This window comes from Staurois parvus, unplaced genomic scaffold (genome assembly GCF_062004578.1).
Source record: "Staurois parvus isolate SC_StPar_1 unplaced genomic scaffold, SC_StPar_1.0 ptg001134l, whole genome shotgun sequence".
Classification (NCBI taxonomy): Eukaryota; Metazoa; Chordata; class Amphibia; order Anura; family Ranidae; genus Staurois; species Staurois parvus.
In genome coordinates this window covers 1431046-1451441 of record NW_028318930.1, presented here as the reverse complement: position 1 = coordinate 1451441, position 20396 = coordinate 1431046, and the positions used below count along the sequence as shown (strand labels likewise).

At 44.6% G+C, this 20396-nt stretch overlaps 1 long non-coding RNA gene across 1 annotated transcript; it reads left to right on the top strand.

Moving 5' to 3' along the window:
* The first annotated feature begins 890 nt into the window (after window positions 1-890).
* On the top strand, window positions 891-19687 carry LOC149439302 (uncharacterized). The gene is made up of 3 exons (XR_016307837.1): window positions 891-1012; window positions 15687-15835; window positions 19323-19687. It is a non-coding gene; the product is annotated as an uncharacterized LOC149439302 (long non-coding RNA).
* Window positions 19688-20396: the final 709 nt, after the last annotated feature.

The window sequence follows — 20396 nt, the reverse complement described above, 5'->3', positions numbered from 1 at the left end:
TGCATTAGTTTTCTTTTTTTTCAAACTTTTATTTCTTTACTTTCACTTGGTGATCCTAAAATAAACCACTACCTGTCTTAGGGTGACAACGCTCACTTATCCTGTTCATGACAAGAGAAACAGAACAGAACTAGAGAAACCTCTCCCTTCTCCATAACATACTATAGATGGGAGGGGTTCTTTTGTCCTCAGAGAAAACTTTGAACATTAATAAGAATGCAGCCCAGAAGGCATCACAGGAAGTTATCAGCTAAGAACATTTCTGGTATTGTCAAGATGTTTTTATTTCTCACTCATTGAATGACACAGAATTCAGAGACAATTGGATTATACTGCCCCCCTGCAGGAGGATTTGGATACTGAAAAAGAAAAAAACGTGACCACTCGGTATAATCCCTCCCATTCCCAGCATGTCTCAGCTTTTTACAAGAATCTAAGAAGAATGGACATATTTTTTCAGCTTTAACCATTTTTGCTTTGATACATCTTCAAGAAAACATTTCTCTAAATTCAGAAAAGAACACAGCAGGGTGCCAGATCAGCATGGTTAAAAACAATGAGACTTTAATGCAAAGCACTTACATATAAAACTCCCACAATCAGCATCTGGGATACGAGCAAAGTGCAGGAACAGTGGAGCCAAAGATCACTGGGATAGTGGAGTTGATGATCACTGCATAGCATGGGGAGAGGCCCACTGTGTTGAACTCCATGGTGTCTCTCTGTGTAATCCCACTGAGTGATTGGGAGATGTGACAGGTGTCGAGTGGGCGATCAATGCGTTTCAGAAGCTCCGCCTACTTTGTCAAGCAGTTCTGCCCCTGGAGCAGAAGGGTATAAGTAGACTGTCAGATCGTGGGGGAACCAATAGGGAAGGGAGGAGTATGTAAAGAGAAACACCGTAAGGGAACATGTGTGAGATCTCCGAGAATCTACACTAAGCTAAATCCAAAGAATGATCAGAGGACATAAAGTAAACATCAATAACAAACCGGATCAGTATAACATGATGGTATGAATAACCAAAGGGGTTTTAGAATCGAGGGGCGGTTTGGACAGAAGTAGGAGGGTGAAAGGAAGGGGAAGGGGGAGGTGGAAAGGAAGGGAAAGGGAATAAAAAGGGGGAAAAAAAGAGAGTAAAGAAAAAATAGGGAAAAAAAAGCCATGCAGTCAGATGATCGAGTCCACTTTACATTATATAAATTCATAAATAATAAATGACAACAATATGTTTAAAAAACATGAATCCAGGAAAATAAAAGAAGATTGAATAACTATTAATGTATATAAAAATGTTTAAATGACTATTAATGATAGTATTAATAAAAGCATAAATAAAACATGATAATAATGCTTGACTAGAATCGTGCACAATGTACCTAGTGAATAATATATGAATTAAAGAGCTAACGCTGGGACCATGATAGGCACTCTGGGTCCCTAACATCATGGTGAGAACTCATGATTAAATAATAGTGTTAATTTCCAGCTCTTCGTTGAGCCCCTTTGGTGACAATGTATTGAGAGTGAAAATCCAAAATGTCTCTCTGGTACATAGAAGACACCCTCGCATGCCTGCTCCTAGATATAGTCCATTCAGCACTGGTCAATTTCAAAAAAAGTTCCTAATAAAACCTAATAATGGGATCCCATATCAGTTTCAATCCAGATGTTTGCTCTCTCTTTCTGCCCCTGGTGTCTGGACACCAGTATCATCTCCACAGTGAATTCTTCCAATGTCTGAGCTAAAAGTCCATCATTGTGTCAGTTCTATCAATACTAGCACTCAGAAGAGACTCTGCAGGAGTAATTCCATCCTGGATGAGTCTTCTCCTGATTTCATCCCTCCTATCAACAGTCTCAGTCAGGAGACCATTCCTCATAGTGATCTTGGACACTCCTCTAATAATATCTCCATGGCCTTGAGCTTACCTATCCTTACTGATGAACCATCCGCTTTAGGTCAACCTTTTTTAGTGTCCACCCCAGCTCGTCACACACAGGACAAGGTTACAAAAAGAAAAGCCAGAGAAAAAAAAAGAAAAGCCAGAAGCAGACGAGGTGGGAAGCACAAGACAAAAAACACCAGGTAGAGTCAGTACAGACACTATAAAAATATTTAATCTCTCACATATACTCACAGTAGATGAGACCTCTCCTTAAAAAAGGTTTGAATTTTGCTCCTACAAATCCCCCTAATTCTTTTACACACTTTAGGGATCTAAACAAATTTATTTGTAAACTAATGGTAAAACAAATTTATTACATTAGGGGCCTCAGTTCCCACGCCACAGATCCATCCTCCCTTTCTTCCAATGTGGATGAGGTGTGGGATTCAGAGGATCAGATGTCACTGGCCACTCTGCAAGAATTTTTATCTGATTAGATCAGTGATGATGAGTCTCAACATGATTCCATCCCTTGCAATTCCATTTCACACACTGGATTTAAACCTCCTTCCACTTTCTATCCAGTCTTTATAAAAGCCATAACCTTACCAGACCAGAAAGACTAGCCCTACATCATCTAGCCGCCTCTGATGACATAGTCCTCAAACAGGCAGACAAGGGATCATTGTGATTCAGGACAGGTCTGACTACATCAGCAAGGTGATCAGACTTATCTCTGACTCACACATCTATAGAAAACTTCCAGGGGATCCTCTGGTTGCCTACAAGGCTGAGCTCAAAATCCTCATTGACACAGCTTACCATAATAAGATCATTTAAATAAATGTGCAGCACTAATACAAAAACCAAATGACAAATATGTGAATGCTATTCACTTTCATACAGTATTACAGTGTCCAAAACAAAATCTGTGTGTCAATGATGACCAGCAATGAAAATGTCCAACATACTGTGTGAATACGTTGGAAACATAAAAACCAAATGACAAATATGCAAATGTTATTCACTTTCATACAGTATTACAGTGTCCCAAAAATAATCTGTGTGTCAATGATGACAAGCAATAATAATGTCCAACGTATTGTGTGAACCAATAGTGATCAGTAATAAAAAGTGACTTCTGTGACTTCTGTGAAAATCTTCCACCACTGTGCACTCACCAGAAGCAACAAGCAAACCAGCATTGAATAGAAATGACTCCTAGGGATGCATCCGTCCACTTCCCTTCACCAGTCACTGATCCATCAAAGGTTGAGTTCCTCCATAAAGATGAACTTTATTAGTCAACAGTCAGCAACTCACAGTCAGTTATGGCCATCCTTGTACAGGGCTGATGTCCTGCCAGCCAGAAATGCAGGTCTGGGGGTGGAGAAATGCAGATCTGGGGGCGGAGAACGTCAAGGAAGTCCAATCGATGGGTTGGGTTCGGCTGTGAGGTGGACTTTTCCCTCCACAGAGCTCCCTGGGTTCACTTCTCCTCATACTTCCTGTTATTGGCCTCACAGATTCATCCTGGGAAGGATGTTTGTGCTAGCTGCTCTTATACTCCTTTGCGCTCACTGTTCACAATTTTTACACATATGAAGATCATTGATTTGGGTGAATACCATTTCCTAAACAGGGAATTTTACAAACACCCCTACTTTTACCATCTACCTAAGGTGCACAAGAACTCCACCTGCCCTCCAAGCAGACCCATTATTGCGGCCATGGAGAGCCTGACCAGTGGTTTGTCCCAATATGTGGACTCTCTTCTGCAACCCATTGTTCAGGCCCTCCCATCATATATGCAAGATTCACTACATCTTCTCACCACCCTATCTCATTACACATGGAAGGATTCATATGTATGGGTATCTCTTGATGTTTGTTCACTATATACTTCCATTCCCCATGAGGCTGGCCTTACAGCCATGGGACATTTTTTTGGCTAAAGAACCCCATCTCCACCACAGGCAATCACACTTTATTTTGGAGGGTGTCAAATGCTGTTTGGAGCATAATTATTTCAAGTTTCAGGGGGGCTACTATATCCAGGTACATGGCACTGCCATGGGTGCATCCTTTACACCATGCTATGCCAACATTGCCATGGGTTGGTGAGAGGAGACATGCATCTGGAGAGGTAACCCCTATGCTGAACATGTCATCTATTATGGCAGATATATAGATGACGTCATTGTCATCTGGGATGGTCCACCTTCTTCCATTGCACCCTTCATCCACTATTGTAATAGTAACCAGTTGGGCCTCTCTTTCATTCATGTCAGTAGCCCTGAGTACCTAGTCTTCTTCGACCTGGAATTGTCACATCTCGAGGGAAATATTGTTTCCAAAACCCACTTCTAACTATCCATTTACACTTCAAAAGTTGCCAACACCCCAAATGGATTGAAAAAAAACATCCCCAAGGGTCAATTTTGCAGATTACGCAAGAACTATACTCAGGATATTGACTGCATGGAACAAGGGTTAGTCTTAGGAGACAGGTTCCTGGATAAGGGTTATGACCCTGACCTGGTGACCAAGGCTTGCCATTTTCCTTCCTCCAGGTCCAAACACACATCTACTGAAAATTCTGGAGATGTCAAATTCATCACTCAGTAACATTACAAACACAGGCAAATGGAGAACATTTTGAAATGTCATTGGGACATATTGCTCCAGGATCCAAAATTAGATCCAGTACTGGCAAATAAACCTAGGATCATCTACATAAAAGCACGTGGTGTCAAGAATATGGTGGCTCCCAGCAGAGTTGACACTCCTGCATCTTTCACAGCTCACCCCTTGGACACTTTCTGCCATCTCTCTGGTATGTATCAGTGTAGAAAGCTTAGGTTCAAAATGTGTACGTTTGTTACACATTGGCAAAAACACTTCTCCGATTTGGGAGGAAAGAAGTACACTATCAAAATATTTTACACCTCTCCTTGAGTATGTTGTCTACTGCCTGTCCTGCCCCTGTGGACTCCTCTAAGTAGGCCATATCATCCGGACAGCTAGGGCAAGCTTTGGGGAACACAGGAAGCTCATAGAGGATAGCAGTGAAGACCATAGTGTCCCACGACACTTTCCTACTCAGAACAACAAGTCCACTGATGGCCTGAAGGTTTGGATCCTTGAATACATTCCCTCTTGTGACTCTCAGGCTGATTATATCTAGGAGCAGGCGTGCAAGGGTGTCTCCTATGTACCAGAGAGACATTTTGGATTTTCACTCTCAATACATTGTCACCAAAGGGGCTCAACGAAGAGCTGGAATTTAACACTATTATTTAATCATGAGTTCTCACCATGATGTTAGGGACCCAGAGTGCCTATCCTGGTCCCAGCGTTAACTCTTTAATTCATATATTATTCACTAGGTACATTGTGCATGATTCTAGACAAGCATTATTATCATGTTTTATTTATGCTTTTATTAATACACAGAGAGACGCTGTGGAGTTCATCGCAGCGGGCCTCTCCCCATGCTATGCAGTAATCATCAGCTCTACTGTTCCTGCACTCTGCTCATATCCTGGATGCTGATTGTGGGAGTTTTATATGTGAGTGCTTTGCATTAAAGTCTCATTGTTTTTATCCACTCTGATCAGGCGCCCTGCTGTGTGTTTTTTGCATGCTTTTGAGGGATTCACCACATCCTTGGCGAGGAGCGGCCAGTATCGTGTGTGCTTCAGTCCCCATTGTCCATTTCTTCCTCATTCTGCATACCCCTTGGAGGAACTGACCGCTTGACATATTTCTGTCATACCGCTATTTGGGTCAATTTCAGTGTATAATTTTTGTTTTTATCTCACCAATTCTTGTGGGCTGGTACACTACTTAAAATTTATTCCATCATTTGTGAGTGCTGGATATGCTTGTCTATTGTACAAGATGATTGTATATAATGAAACATTTCTCTACATACTCCTTGACTTGGTCTCTACATGGACATATCAGCAAATAAGTATATTTTCGGCAATAGCTTTGCAGGCCATACCCAGACCACAGTCATCTTTGCTCTCCATCTATAGTTTCCTGCTTACCTCTGACTGTCTGAACCTCTACTGTTTCCAACAGCTGTTTCATAAGTGCCCCAAGTTTAGCTGTCGTGTACCTGGTGGAGGAGCCTGAAGTAATGATGACAGCTCCTGTTACACCTCCAGCACATGGCCCCTGGTAAAGTAAGAGGAGGCTCTAGGGTGCAGAATGGCAGGGGTACCTCATAGTTCTTGCTACCAGCTGGCATATATAGGTAGTCTGAATGTCCACAGAGTCAGACCAGCAACAAGCAGAAGATTAGCGAAGACTGGTTGGCAGCAGGCAGGTAATCAGCAGAGACTGGCTGAGCAACTGGTAGATGATTAGCAGAGACTGGCTGAGCGGTTTTAACGCATGTAAAACACCAGTCTACTATCCATACTATAGCTTATTAACGTCTGTCTAACACCTATATTTAAGCTATAGGAGCATTTGTTAAGTGTTCGAAATTTAGTTAAGTGTGAACAAGCCCTAAGGGAGGGTTATAGCCCCTGTAAAAAAATTTTACCATCTGTATCTCATTGGGAAGATTTCCCTTCCCTTTCTGTCCTATAGATACAACAGGAAGTGACAGGAAATCCCTGAAAATTAAGAGAATCCCTTTGGGGGCACCAGGTCACCAGAACTATTGTCCCCATTGAAAGATTTTCCATCTAATACTTTTCTGGGAATGACCCAAAATCTGGGATTTTCTTTTACTTTCACTTTCAATGATAAAGGTAAACAGGACAAATAGAGAGGATAAATCTCCCTAATGGCGGCATAGACAGCAATAAAAACCTGAGAGGTGTTCTAATCTCTCTCCACTCTATCCAAAACTAAAAAAAGTTTTATCTTTAGTTTCAGTTAAAGTAGTCAATTCTTCAAATTTATAGAATAGAAAGAAAAGTTAATTTCATCCCATACAGATAAAAAAATGACTACATTGTCCATAACAACCATACAATTCTGCCCTACCTACTATTTTTGTTACCTACTTGAAGCTATACACTAAATTGTATAACCAATATTCCATAATCTGAGAATCTTTCATAAAAATATCACCATATAACGTCTATATTCCTCAGTTGTGCACATGATCTTTATGAACATCCATGATGTGGGCTCAAATCCTACTACTGAGCCACATAAATGCAAATGTTAGTGCCCTGGCGTTTTCCTCATATTTTCCCTTATAATTTCATGGGGAGTATACAGAAGCAAAACGTTTGAAATGGACTTTCCTAATTACCACTCTTTCAAGGGGCCAGAATATGTCTCCATGTTTTGGACACCCTCATAGGCATATACCACCACCCAGTTACTGTTTTTTCCTGGAGTGAGGTGCTTTCCTTGAACCCTGAGTTATCCACCCACGTCACATAGTTAATAGGCAAGGCCTCATCAAATTACATCATTGCTTTTGAATTATTTACTGACCTTTGTCAGTAAGTGCTACATGCTAGTTTATTAAGAGGAAAAGGGTTATTGAAAAGTGAGGTTAAAACCTTGAAAAATACCTTTATTTCACACAACAAACCCACCCTCCTTTTATTTAAAGAAATTGTACAAAAAAATAAAAAGGGTCTTCTGATGGGGTTCTCTACCTTCCATGCTGCCATGTGTGAATCCTTTAGTTAATAGGAAATATTGCTGGTAAAATATTGGCTTTTGAACAATTAAAGATCAATTTTATAGATCATTTGGACTGTTTTGGTGACGCCAACTAGATGGCTATTTGCTTCAGATACGTTTTGTTCTTTTCATGTTCACTGTCTGAGAATATGGCTGCGACTCTTCCAGCAAACCCAAACTGTTCTTTGTCCTTATTGATGTATACTATTTGAATGCTTAGTACAGCCCCCATGTCTCCAATCATTGTGCTGTGCTGGACAGAAACTGCTTAGCTCATATAATCATCAGTTTCTTGACACTGGCAGTGAGTAGGGCATTCATCTTTACAATTGTTTCTGTGCACAATTTCTCCTATTAATAACAGCAGAATTTCTTTCTGTGAAAAGCATGCTATATAATACTGTTTTGACTGATGTCAGAGGAGGGGGATAAGGTTTCAGCCAGTATGGTGTAATTGCCTTTCTAGCAGGCATTGTAACAAACTGTACAGTTGAGATGCTTTTAAAGACCCTAAGTATTGAGATTTTTTTGTTCATATAAAGCAAGTAATATGATCTTGGATCAGCTGTAAACACATTTGCTGATTGATGTCATACTGTCAACCTCTTGACATTTGCAATAAGTATGCAATAATACCAATTAATTATAGAAAAATCTAAACCTGGATTTTTTTTTTGTGCCCTAAAATTGGTGGTTGAGTATTTCTTTACCCATGTGGTGGGTAAGATACTGTTAAATCTGCAGTACTGTGCAAGGGTTTTAGGCACTTGTGAAAAAATGCTGTAAAGTGAGGATGCTTTCAAAATGAATTAAATTAATGTTTTTTAATGTATTCACTAACAACCTACAAATTGCTTAAACAGAAGAAGCCTTAATCAAATCAATCTTCAGTGCCATTGAAACAGCATCTGGGCTCATTTACACTTTTGGATGGGGAGACAGTAACAACATGTGGTCTTTACAGCCACCAAACTGCTCTCCTTAAAGCTGCAAAGGCAGCGGACAGTCGCAAAGCACCACGGAGAAGCAAAAATGATCCCCTCCGATGCATTTGGCAGGCAGTACAGCCTGTAGAATATGACCCTGTCACAAGTTAGCCTGCAGCCTCTTGTGTGTTTATTCTTACCTCCTTGCTGCTCTTGATTCCTTCACATGTGTATTTGTCTGTGCTCATCTGTGGGCATCGTCTGCTATCCTCTGGGTTTTATGTCCTTCCCTTCAATCACTTCCCGGCCCACCTCCTAGCTGGCTTATCTATTTAAGACTTTCTCAGTCTGTCCCACTTTGCCTGAGCAACTTCGTGTTGTTGGAGCTCCCATGTGTTTCCGCTGTGAATCCTATGTTGTCTATCTGTGTACCAACCCCGGCTTCGTTCCTGACCTTGCTTGTTTTCCGCCTGTCCTGACCTCAGCTTGCCCACTGGATTTCCTGTGTCTTCTCCAATTGTACCCTGCTCCCGCTAGCGGTCTCCTCCACCTCAGCTGGGTGTACCTGGGGGCCGCGACCTGGTCCCAGCCTGCTGTAAGTCCATCCCCACCATCAGGGGCCCTAGTGAACAAACAGGCTGGGGCTTAGGCTCCGCACCCTGGGGAACCCCAAGCTGTGGATCTATAGAGCTCACTACCATAGGCATGACAGACCCATTCAGGTGAATGGGGCTGCAGCACAGCTGCCTCGCAACCATGGAGTGCTTTTCAGAGGAAAATGTCAGTGTAAACAAGGCCAAAATGTTAAAGGGGAACTAAAGCGTAAAATAAAAAAAAATTGTGATCAGGCTAGCACTTTATTGCAGAAGAGAAATGCAATGAACCCTCTGCAATAAAATAAACTTAGGGCAGGGCCTAGCTGGTGACTGTCAAGGTCCTACCTTTTCCCTGAGGTTATGTTACTCCATGTGCTGGCGTCCATCTTGGATTCTGCTGTGCATGGTGGGAATCCTTTTATGCCTTCAGGTCTCTGAGGTCCATCCCCCAGAGGGGTGTGACTGATGACATATAAGCCTGTGGCCCGCACATGCTCTTTGCACTTGTGTCTTGTGTCTTTGTCTTGCTACAGCTCTGTGTATATGCTCGTGACTCTTCTGGTATTTGACTCAGCTTGTGACCTGACCATTCTCTGTGTTTTCCTTCGATCTGACCCTCCGTTGCTGAACCTGGCCCGTGACCTGTTATTCTCTGTCTACTGTTCTGTACCGTTTTGTCCCGTTGTTGTCGACCCGGCTTGCCTGACTACGCTATTGTCATTCTCACCAGCTACACGCTATTGGCGGCGGCCATTACCGCAGCCGGGGTGTCTCGGGGGCCGCGACCTGGTTCCTGGCTGCGTCAAGTCCATCCCCACCATCAGGGGCCCTGGTGAAGGGCAGCCTGGGACTTAGACTCCGCGCCCTGAGGGACTTTGGTCTGTTGGTGGTGGTTGTCGTCAGCCAGTGCGTTACCCTGCCACTAGGCCTACCTGTCCGTTCCACAGCCCTGCCCTGACATTACACAAGTGCCATGAACCCTGACGGTGCAGGTATGCCTTCGCTTCCATTGTTGGTCGCCAGACTGGATCAACAGGATCTCCTGTTAGATCAGTTCGCTCAGGCGTTGCAAACTCTGCTTGCACGCACCGCGCACCTTACTCCTGGTGTCATTAGGCCGGTTGTCACTCCGGTGGTCGCTCCCGCTGCTGTTCCGCTTGTTGCGCCCACCACCGCGGCTGCTGCGGCACCCGCGGCGCCCAGTGGTATGACTGGTTCAGCCCCTCTTCCACAGCGCTTTGGAGGTGAGCCGAGTCAGTGTCGTGGGTTTCTCAACCAGGTGGGGATTTACTTCGAATTAATACCCCACGCTTTTCCGACTGAGAGGTCAAAGGTGGGTTTCCTAATATCGCTACTCTCAGACAAGGCCTTGGCATGGGCGAATCCCTTATGGGAGAGGAATGACCAAGTGATTCACGCGTTTTCCGGTTTTGTCGATGCCTTCCGTAGGGTATTCGACGTACCGGGTCGCTCCGCCTTGGCTGCCAAGCTGCTCATGTCTATGCATCAGGGTTCACGGACCGTTGCCGAGTACGCCATAGAGTTTCGTACCCTGGCAGCAGAGGTGGGTTGGAACAATGAGGCTCTGGTGGCTGTGTTTTCTCAGGGTGTTTCTGATGCATTGAAGGACGAGATCGCAGCCAAGGAATTGCCTGTGGAGCTGGAAGCACTAATTTCCTTCCTGATCCTGATTGATACCAGGCTCAGGGAGAGGCCTTCACTCAGGGAACGCCTGCGGAGGCCTTCCAATCGACTGGCACCTGCGTTTTCTGTCCCACCCGCTCCTCCCTCTCCTCCCACGCCTCCTGGGGATAGATTGTCTGGTGGTGAGCCCATGCAGCTGGGGTTTGCTCGCCTTTCCGAGGGAGAGCGGGCTGCTCGGCGTCGGGAGGGTCGCTACCTGTACTGTGGCCTTGGTGGGCACTTTCGGCAGTCCTGTCCGGTCCGTCCGGGAAACGCTCGCACCTGAGATCCTGTCGGGGACAGATCTTGGGTGGAGTCTCCTTATCCCCGGCGTTCCGCAGAGATAAGCCACTGATCACCATTGTCCTCTCTTGGGTGGAGGGCTCGGTGACGGCCCAGGCGTTGGTAGATTCTGGGGCCGGCGGGTTGTTTATGGACAGCTCGTTTGCTGCCCAGCACTCCATTCCCCTGCAGGCTCGAGTTACCCCATTGGTTCTTGAGGCAATAGATGGCAGGCCCCTGCAACCACCGCAGGTTACCCACGAGACTATGCCAGTTGAAGTAGCTATTGGGGCTGTTCACAGGGAGTTGGCTTGTTTCCAGGTGATTTCTTCTCCGCACTATTCGTTGGTTTTGGGGTATCCCTGGCTCCAGATGCACAATCCAACCTTCAATTGGCAAACAGCCGAGATTCTCTCGTGGTCTCCACAGTGTGGGGCTGGGTGCATCCGTGGGCCGGTTAAGGTGTTGTGTTCCTCCTCGGACTCTGCGTTGCCCACTGATTATGGGGAGTACCAGGACGTGTTTGATAAGGTACGCGCTGGTGCCTTACCTGCTCATCGTCCTTACGACTGCGCCATATCCTTGCAACCCGGTGCCACTCCTCCGCGTGGCAGGGTGTATCCTCTCTCGGTTGCGGAGAATAAGGCCATGGAGGAGTACGTTGCGGATGCGCTTTCCCGGGGGCACATTCGTAAGTCTACTTCCCCAGCAGGAGCGGGCTTTTTCTTTGTAAAGAAGAAGGGTGGTGAATTGAGGCCTTGCATTGATTATAGGGGTCTTAATCGAATCACCACTAAGAATGCCTACCCGATTCCCTTGATTACTGAGTTGTTCGACCGCCTTAAGGGGGCAACAGTCTTTACCAAACTTGACCTTAGGGCGGCGTACAACCTCGTACGGATCAAACAGGGGGATGAATGGAAGACCGCGTTTAACACCAGAACCGGTCACTACGAATACCTGGTGATGCCCTTCGGGTTGTGTAACGCGCCCGCAGTTTTTCAGGAATTCATAAATGATGTCCTTCGTGACTTGTTGCAGCAGTGCGTGGTAGTTTACTTGGATGACATCCTGGTTTACTCTGCCTCCATGGAGTCCCATATCCAGGATGTCAAGCAGGTGCTGCAACGATTACGTGAGAACAAACTTTTTTGTAAACTTGAGAAGTGCGAATTCCATCGATCCCAAGTTGCCTTTTTAGGCTACATCATTTCTGCGGAGGGATTCTCCATGGACCCTCAGAAGGTTTCGGCGGTTCTGCAGTGGCCTCATCCCAATGGTCTTCGGCCCATTCAGCGCTTTTTGGGTTTTGCCAACTACTATCGGAAGTTCATAAGGAACTTCTCCACGCTGGCAAAGCCTCTCTCAGACCTAATCAAGAAGGGCAGTAATCCTCACGAGTGGCCATCCGAGGCCATCGTAGCTTTCGAGGCTCTGACATCCGCCTTCGCTTCGGCTCCGATACTGTCTCATCCCAATCCTGGATTGCCCTTCGTCCTTGAGGTTGATGCATCCGAGACGGGAGTAGGCGCTCTCCTGTCTCAACGTCGGTCGCCCGATGGACCCCTACTGGGTTCTACTCCAGGAAGCTTTCCTCTGCAGAGTGCAACTACCAGATTGGAGATAGGGAGTTGTTGGCAATCATTCTGGCTCTCAAGGAATGGAGGCACCTGCTCGAGGGCTCCGCGGTTCCGGTCCTCATTCTTACCGATCATAAGAACCTGACTTATCTTTTGGAGGCCAAGAGATTGACACCCCGTCAGGCCAGATGGGCCTTGTTCTTGTCGCTGTTCAACTATGTGGTCTCCTATTTGCCTGGTTCCAAGAATGTCAGGGCTGATGCATTATCGCGGCAATACTCTGAGTTGTCCAGGGAGGACTCTGAGCCAACCTCGGTCATACCTCCGGATCAGATCCTGGCTGCCATTCGCACCAGTCTGACTTCTCCCCTTGGGGAGCAGATTTTGGCGGCTCAAACTGACGCTCCTCCCGAGAGACCGGAGGGTAGATGTTTTGTACCCGAGGGAATGCGCACCCGTCTGCTGCGTACCTACCATAACTCCAAAACTGCTGGGCATCCGGGGAGGAACCAGTTGTCTTGGGTCGTCTCTCGGTTGTTCTGGTGGCCTACTCTCCGTGCCGACATCGCCTCTTATGTAGCGGCATGTTCGATCTGTGCCCAGAATAAATCTCCACGGCATCTTCCAATGGGTTTTCTACAACCCATTCCCAATGGGGAGCGTCCTTGGTCACACCTGGGCATGGACTTTATTGTAGACCTCCCTGTGTCTCGGGGTCATACGGTCATCCTCATGGTCGTCGATCGTTTTTCCAAAATGTGCCATTGTATTCCACTCAGGAAATTACCAACAGCGCAAGAACTGGCCACGGTCTTTTCCAGGGAGATTTTTCGCCTGCATGGGTTGCCCAAGGTGATTGTCTCAGACCGCGGGAGTCAGTTCGTGTCCAGATTCTGGCACGCCTTCTGCTCCCAGTTGGGTATTAGTCTCTCCTTTTCTTCAGCCTACCACCCGCAGTCCAATGGGGCTGCGGAGCGTTCCAATCAGGCCTTAGAACAATTCCTTCGGTGTTATATCTCGGACCATCAGGACGATTGGGCCGATCTCCTGCCTTGGGCAGAGTTTGCCAGGAACTCAGCGGTCAACTCCTCCTCGGGAATGTCTCCCTTCATGGCCAACTGTGGGTACCAACCCGCGGTATTACCTGAGAGGTTCTCACCACAGGACATTCCGGCTGTGGAGAACCATCTTGCTGCCCTGCGTTCTTCATGGGGGCAGATCCAGAGGGCTTTGAGGGACTCGGCTCAGCGTCAGAAGTTCCAGGCTGATCGCAGACGGTTGCCCGCTCCTTCATACCAGGTCGGCGATCGGGTGTGGTTGTCTACTCGTAACCTCAATCTTCGGGTGCCCACACCCAAACTAGCTCCCCGTTTTGTCGGTCCTTTTTGCATTCTCCGCAAGGTGAATCTGGTGGCCTATGCCCTTGCCCTTCCACCTGGGATGCGGATCTCCAATATCTTTCTTGTATCACTGTTGAAACCTCTGATCTGCAATCGCTTCACTACCTCTCTGCCTCGGCCCCGTCCCATTCGGGATGACGGTCATGAGGAGTATGAGGTGAGCCGGATCCTGGACTCTTGATTGGTGCGCGGTCGATTACAGTTCCTGGTTCATTGGCGCGGTTATGGTCCCGAGGAGCGTTCCTGGGTTCCTTCCGTGAATGTCCATGCTCCTGCCCTCCTCCACGCTTTTCATACCCGCTTTCCTCAGAAACCTTTTGTTGAGCCGCGGAGGGGGAGGGGCCCTTGAGGAGGAGGTACTGTCAAGGTCCTACCTTTTCCCTGAGGTTATGTTACTCCATGTGCTGGCGTCCATCTTGGACTCTGTTGTGCATGGTGGGAATCCTTTTATGCCTTCAGGTCTCTGAGGTCCATCCCCCAGAGGGGTGTGGCTGATGACATATAAGCCTGTGGCCCGCACATGCTCTTTGCACTTGTGTCTTGTGTCTTTGTCTTGCTACAGCTCTGTGTATATGCTCGTGACTCTTCTGGTATTTGACTCAGCTTGTGACCTGACCATTCTCTGTGTTTTCCTTCGATCTGACCCTCCGTTGCTGAACCCGGCCCGTGACCTGTTATTCTCTGTCTACTGTTCTGTACCGTTTTGTCCCGTTGTTGTCGACCCGGCTTGCCTGACTACGCTATTGTCATTCTCACCAGCTACACGCTATTGGCGGCGGCCATTACCGGGGTGTCTCGGGGGCCGCGACCTGGTTCCTGGCTGCGTCAAGTCCATCCCCACCATCAGGGGCCCTGGTGAAGGGCAGCCTGGGACTTAGACTCCGTGCCCTGAGGGACTTCGGTCTGTTGGTGGTGGTTGTCGTCAGCCAGTGCGTTACCCTGCCACTAGGCCTACCTGTCCGTTCCACAGCCCTGCCCTGACAGTGACATCACATACATGCCGACATCGGGATTTTGGTGTTGGTTTGATATGCGCTCTGATATCTCCTTTTTTTGTGCGTATATGGCTGTTTTTAATAAATACTGTTTTTATGATATAACACCATTGCGGCTCCTTTGGTCTTTTCTTCAGAGGGATATTACATCTACAATTAGAAGGATCTCTTCTTTTGCCTATGACAGCATGGAGAGGAGGTGCCTAAGGTTCATGTTAGTGGGATTAGTGCCATTTGAAAGCACATGGCATGTACTGATTTATGGATATTGAGATCAATATATTTGGTAAGAGGCTGATCATTTATTTGGTGGAGGAACCAGGGTTTGGTAGAGGATTTTTTTCACTGTTGAATTTGTGTCAGACTGAACACTTCGTCTTTGAAGTAATTTTAGTGGACTGCACATTACTTTGGACTTTGTTATAATAATAAAGCACTTGATTGTTGCATGATTTGTTTTCATTTAGGGATTTAAGATTTATTAAAGTTAGAAGCGCACCACATTATGAAAAAGATTATTTTTAAAGTTTAGTATTCAAACTTTTTTGGTTGTACCACTCATATTGTCATATGGTTTTTACTAAGTGCAAACATTTCTATACATAATAAAATAAACTTACCTGCCTGGTCGCAGTCTTCCCTAAAACGCACATTGTTTATATTTCTGGTAGTTTACATTTCGGCATGGCACATAGGATGGGAGGTACATCATTCCATGCTTACCAATTGAGATAGATGACAGCTGGCACCTGAAAGAAGCCAGGGAGAAGATGCCTGCACTGGTCAGAATCCTCCTGGGTGTTGAACTGTTGAAGCAGAGGTATGTATTGTGGACTTTTGTTCCACTTTAATGTGATTTCAAAAGTTGTTTTCAGTCTTTTAAAATCTGAAGTCTTCGTGACAATAATATCTGGGGATTCTGCCAAGAATGTCCCTATTCAGGCATTTTCCCTCTTATTGGGTGACAGCTTTCTCCAGTTGTGCTCCTGTTTTGTCAATCTAACATATGCAACCCTGACTAAAAGTCAAAAGGGTCATGATGTCAAAGAGTCATGCCAACACACATTGCACAACCATGGTTCACCGTTGTTACTATTGGGATGCTGGTCCTGAGCAATGATTTGCTTGACTGCAGTGAGTATTTATAGGCATGAAGTAGCTAAAAATGCCATAGGAAATCAGCAGCACTGAAATGCAAAAAAAGGATGAATAAACAGGTGAAAATAGCATTTTATGACTAAATATCATTCAGCTAGAGTTTACATTTACTTTAATAGATGTCGATATTCCATTCTGTTTTTGAAGGAAACATATGCAAACAGAGAGAGAAAAATACAAAGTCCATGTACACAATGGTCTTCACTGAAATCAAACACAGAACATCAGCCTTAACCATGCAACAGTGTTAACCACTTAGCTGACATGCTTCTCAGTAGCAGCTGCTATTATGTTAGTATTGACTGCATGCATGATACATTGTTATTTAATGGTCTCAAAACAGAATATATCATTCTCCAGCTCAGCCAGAGTCTTGCAGTGTCCTTTAGACTATCAAAGTTGGCAAACTGCAAATGCTCAATGCAGTTCAAAGGCTAAAATAAAAATTCCTGTAGATCCATGCAGATCTAAGGGCTTTCTCATTATAGACTTAGGAGTTGCACTGTGATACTGATGGTACCAATCTGCTAATGGGTGCCTAAATGTTTTGTTCAGGCTAAAGCCTGGAAAATGCCATATTCTGAGATCTGGATTTTCTTAACATGTACTTGTTAGAGAAGGTGAGGAGGCTGTTAGGAAATAATATTTTTAAATCACTCGTCTACTTTATTTTCAGGAAGAAGCTAATATTTTACATACAGACTGCAAAATAGTAAAATTCAGCAAATAGGCAATATGTATTGTTTATGATGATTTAGCCTAAGGATAAATAGGAGCCAAAAGGTGATTTTTTGTTTAACGTTCGTTCCCAACTTCCATCAAGTGATCCCTAAATGGGCAGACCTAAAGGGGTAGATTTACTAAAACTGGAGCACTCAGAATCTGGTGCAGCTGTGCAAGATAGCCAATCATCTTCTAATTTCAGCTTGTTCAATTAAACTTTGGCAATAAAACCTGGAAGCTGATTGGTTTTTTGCAGAGTTGCACCAGATTTTGCACTCTCCCGTTTTAGTAAATAAACCCCAAAGTGTCTAGCCACAAACACTTAACTGCTGCTTCATTGACCAATTACGTATACGGTAACTGTAATATTTGTTAAATCATGATGGTGTCGATTTGTTTGTCTGTGTCTCACTTATGTATACTCTATATTGCCAAAAGTATTGGGATGCCTGCCTTTCCATGCGCATGAACTTTAATGGCATCTTAGTCTGTAGGGTTCAATATTGAGTTGGCCCATCCTTTTCAGCTATTACAGCTTCAACTCTTCTGGGAAGGCTGTCCGCAAGGTTTAAGAGTGTGTCTATGGGAATGTTTGACCATTCTTCCGGAAGCGCATTTGTGAGGTCAGGCACTGATGTCGGACGAGAAGGCCTGGCTCGCAGTCTACACTCTAATTCATCGCAAAGATGTTCTATTGGGTTGAAGTCAGGATTCTGTGCAGGTCAGTCAAGTTCCTCCACCCCGCACTTGCTCATCCATGTCTTTATGAACCTTGCTTTGTGCACTGGTGCGCAGTCATGTTGGAATAGGAAGGGGTCATCCCCAAACTGTTCCCACAAGGTTGGGAGCATGAAATTGTCTTTGTCCAAAATCTCTTGGTATGCTGATGCCTTAAGAATTCCCTTAACTGAAACTAAGGGGCCAAGCCCAACTCCTGAAAAACAACCCCACACCATAATCCCCCCTTCACCAAACTTTACACTTGGCACAATGCAGTCAGGCAAGTACCGTTCTCCTGGTAACCGCCAAACCCAGACACATCCATTGGATTGCCAGACAGAGAAGCATGATTCCTCACTCCAGATAACACGTCTCCACTGCTCTAGAGTCCAGTGGCGGTGTGCTTTACACCACTGCATCCGACACTTTGCATTGCACTTGGTGATGAAGGCTTGGATGCTGCTGTTTGGCTGTGGAAACCCATTTCATGAAGCTATCTATGTTGTGCTGATATGAAGGCCACGTGAAATTTGGAGGTATTTAGATATTGACTCTGCAGACAGTTGGCTACCTCTGCGTACTGTGCGCTTCAGCATGCACTGAACCCACTCTGTCATTTTACATGGCCTATCACTTCGTGGCTGAGTTGCTGCTGTTCCCAGTTGCTTCCACTTTGTTATAATACCACTAACAGTTGAAGATGGAATATTTAGTAGCAATGAAATTATTGCACAGGTGGCAACTTATCACGGTACCACGGCTGAATTCACCGAGTTCCTGAGAGCTACCCATTCTTTCACAAATGTTTGTAGAAGCAGTCCGCATGCCTAGGCACTTGACTTTATACACTTGTGGCCATGGAGGTGATTGGAACACCTGATTCCAATGATTTGGAGGGTTGTCCCAATACGTTTGGCAATATAGTGTATATGAAGGTCAGAAGCACAGGGAACCTTGGTCTTGTGTGTACACTGCCTTTTACTGATTCTCTTTAAACATTAAAGAGTTTAAAAATACGGGTATTAATGATTTAAATTTAGCAAGCAATAATTCCTTGTTATTCTCTACTTAGCTTTCGTAAAACCCTACAAATGGATATTTTGTAGTTTAACTATATTACATTTTTAATTCTTTTCAAAATGTGCTAATAACACCCACCTGCTCAGTTCAGGGGATGAAAAAGAGCAAGTGACACAAACCTTTTGAGCATTTATGACTTCTTTCACCGTGGGGTTTTCTCTAAATAAATATATCATTGCAGTGTACTAACAGGTGTCAGGTGTGACAATGAACCAGCCACCTTAGCTTTTTCAATATGCTTAGGACACATTAACCTGAGCTGGTTGATGAGCAGGGTTCAGATAATGATGTAGCTAGAATGTCTTGGGTCAGTGGTCAGAATTGACAAATGGAAACTGAAGTATAAAAATGTGCAAACAGCAAACGTCAACACTGTCTGCTCAGAAAAAGACATCTTACCTCTTTGACATTCCAGCCTTGGAAGTGGCAAACAAGCTACTTGGCTTGTGAATTTTACTTTTTATTGGTTAACAACATTAAAGGCCAGTTCATACCTTTGCAATTTATGTGGGTTGTGTTATAAATGCATTGTGTTTTCCAAGAGTTACAACTGAACTCAATGTAACACTGATCAAACTGTAATAAAGATGCTGCAAGCAAACACGTTTTTTTGTTTTTTTTTACAGCACGGCAGCTAAAAGGCACAGTGTACTACCCCACAAAGTACTGAAGATGATGATTAGAGAATATTACTGTTGCTAGTGGTATAAGCTATGAAAGCATTGCTTATGTCAGCTCTATATGCACCCAGAAACTGTTAAACATGTATTCCTGCCTTCTATCTCCCCCATCTACCCCATCCCCAGATAACTTCCCTTTCCTAATCACTCCACTGGAGAAGGGAAGGCCATTTCATGGACACAGAGATTCTCTAGATCCTTTCATGTTTATGTTTCTCTACCACAAGATCCTATCACTTATCTTGTACAGCATGTCACTTACATTGCTAATATCAAATATTAAAGACTTAAATTGCACAATGAAACTATATATGGTTTTTGACATTTTTGCTTGTCTTCAGCCTCTAATACCTCTTCTCTGCCTTACCCCACGTCTTCTATTCCTGCTATACAAAGAGGTATTTTAATAGTTTTCAGAGAAAATGCACTGATTTCCAATGCAACAAACAAATCAAGGATCTTCTATTGCAATGCACCATTCGTTATTAGAAGTAATAATGTTGACATATTAGGCCCCTAGCACTTTACCAAGACAAGAAGGGTATTACTTTCACATATGGAGATCCTTAAACCCCAGATTTGCTAAATCCTGTCCTACTATCTCCTCTCATTTATTAGACTCACAATGGTTCAAAGATTTATTAGCTTCATATGGATCTCCCAGAAGAATCATATTAAATTGCACACAACTTCATATATCACTCAGTGCCACACAATACTTTTATGAGAATTGATTATATTATTGTCCACATAATTTTTTTCCCTGCTTCCCTGCTCTTAACAACATCAACAGCTTGGATGTCCCCTGGTCATACCTGGTCCTCCTCTCATGCCTGTCTCTTGTATCCAAACCATGGCCATCTAGGTGGTTTCTTACTCACTCCTATTACATTTGGACATCTTTGAAATTGACACCAGGCACTCCCTATCCAGAATATATAAATTGCAAGGATCCCCAAAAGATGACTCTTTATTACTTTCCAATTATCAGAAATCAGGCAATTACTGTATTTTTTTATT